The 2,362-nt window shown below is 37.3% G+C and overlaps 1 protein-coding gene across 1 annotated transcript in view; it reads right to left on the bottom strand.

The window, feature by feature from the left end:
* Positions 1-1,735: 1,735 nt before the first annotated feature.
* msna (moesin a) overlaps positions 1,736-2,362 on the bottom strand; it is an 18,405-nt gene continuing 17,778 nt past the window's right edge. Inside the window, exon 13 of the mRNA XM_083697070.1 lies at positions 1,736-2,362. This exon is cut by the window's right edge and continues 786 nt beyond it. The gene's annotated coding sequence lies outside the window, so the exon portion shown is untranslated.

The following is a 2,362-nucleotide window of genomic DNA, read 5'->3' as shown; positions in this document are numbered from 1 at the left end:
TGTATATATTGTTCACACTGCACTTTTCTGCTTTTTTGCACTTCTGGTTAGACGCTAACTGCATTTCGTTGTCTCTGTACTTGTACTCTGCACAATGACAATAAAGTTGAATGTAATCTAAAAAAAAAATGTAAATGCTGTGGTTGTAGAGGGATATAAAAGCAGAATGAAGGGGATAGCTCTTTCTCTTATCTTTGTCCTGGTGTGTGTTCTCATCCATGTGGTCACCTCTCCCTCTCTATCTCTCCCTTTATCTACCGGTTATCATTGAGGGTAGAATGTAAAATGTTTCTATGAAGTATTTGCCTTGTAATAATTGTATACATTTATGAATACAAATTTAATCATATAAATTCATCCTATTTGACCATTCTTGCACTAATCAGCAGAAACTCAACAATTCTTTGCATATAGTGTTAATTCAATTACATGGAGTCAGGTTATTAATATCATTATTAAGATATGTTTTGCTCTTAACAGCATTTAGCCAAATTTCCTTGTCATGCCTATGTATTTTAACTGCCATCCTAATAAGGCCTACAGGCTATATTTTCAGCCGGTGCAAAATAAGACAAGCGCATATTGGCAATTTGTGTTGGCCGTAACTGGTGACATTTCCACAGTGCTGGAGTGTTGTATTGCCTGCACTCATTTGGTGCAATAGTGGTAATAGAGGTGTCTTGAGTCAAGTATTATGAGTCAAGTATTATGAGTCAAGTATTATGAAAACAGCACTGACATTTCATCTGGCCTTGAAAATAACCTTTTATCGCTCGGCACTTGGTATTTGCGGCCGAGACTAGTTCAGTACTCGGAATGGTATCGACAATGAAAAAGTGGTATGGGTGCAATGTTGTAGCAATGTTGCATAGAATTATAATCAGTAGACACTGGAGAATAGTAGGGGACACTAGGATATATATTTCCCACTTGTTTTCATGTAAGATACTGAAACTAAAGGTGAAATAACACAGTTCTGACCGTTTTAGGGTACTTTTCTGTCACATTTCTGCTAACCATTTAAAGGACCTGACAAACTTTTGTCCTTAGTTTGTATTACACTCCTACAAGCATGATTAACCATCATCCGGCCTACTGCACCAATATTTCTTTAATCTCAATAAATTCTGTCAAAACTTTGTGCTTTTATCACAAAAGGCACAATTCCTTCAAAATGTGGCCTCTAGCTGCCACACTATACTGTATATGCTCTCCTGGAAAGCCGCTGTCTGATTAAATGAGGGCTGAATTGACTAACTTCTCATGAGAAGTCTAAACGTTGGACGGTGCTCATGTAACCCTTGGAGACGGTTTTCCAGACAAAGTGACAACAGCTCATTGTCAGAATCTTTAAAGTAATGATTTAATTCCTCCTGCCCTCTTTCCGAATCTCTAAAGTAATGATTGGATATCTCCTCTCTCCTCGCCTCCTCCTTCAAATGCATTGGAGGAGGAGGTCCAAAGGGAGGAGCCTCAGACTGTATCCTCAAATGAGTGTTGAAAAGGAGACAAGGAATTAAGGAATGCCTTTTGAGATTTGGCCATGGTCTTCAGTCCATAACTGAGCTTAATCAGGATCCATGAAACTGGCCCTTAATGTTGGAAACAACATTCTTTGGTCAGTTAAGGACCTCTAGTGTCCTTGCAAGATATTGCATCTATTTGAAAGGCTTTGATGTATGCATAAGATCGGACAGACATTATCAAAAGGGAAAACAGACAACATAAAGCAGTATACTGTAGTTTCCACTGATTTTTATTGACAGTTGAAATGAAGACTTTTCAAGCAGCAAAAGTCTGCTGAAATATTCTGCAGACGACAAGGCACTGCCTGGTACTGTAAGATCTACAATATCTATCCTGTTTCCATTCTGGTACTGTAAGATCTACAATATCTATCCTGTTTCCATTCTGGTACTGTAGGGTCTACAATATCTATTCTGTTTCCATTCTGGCTGGTGGCTTCCAGTCACTCATACAGTATAATTTAATTGACAAAAAGCTAGAGGGCCACTTACAATCTGTAACATGTCCATCTTTTTACACATTATCACAACTTGTTAAATTGAAAAATCCAAATTACAAAATAAATCCTTCAAGGCAGGCCTTAGAGTCATATTGCTTCAAATGCCACAAAAATTGTAAAATATTTTGCAAAAGATTGATATACAAAAAGAAACTCCTAGTTACTGTAACTATTGTGCATGGCTACATATACCATAGCAGATACAACTGGTCTATAACAAGTCATTCAAGATTATGTGTCTCTCTGAAAAAAGGAAAAATGTGGTATTCCAGCGCTTATTTCATGTGGTCTTAATAATAAAAATCTTATGTAAAGGTAATACTGTAAAGGGTCTCC

Source organism: Argentina silus (assembly GCF_951799395.1).
Source record: "Argentina silus genome assembly, chromosome: 2".
Lineage (NCBI taxonomy): Eukaryota > Metazoa > Chordata > Actinopteri > Argentiniformes > Argentinidae > Argentina > Argentina silus.
Note: the sequence above shows the minus strand (reverse complement) of the source record. Positions and strands in the feature narration are given on the sequence as shown.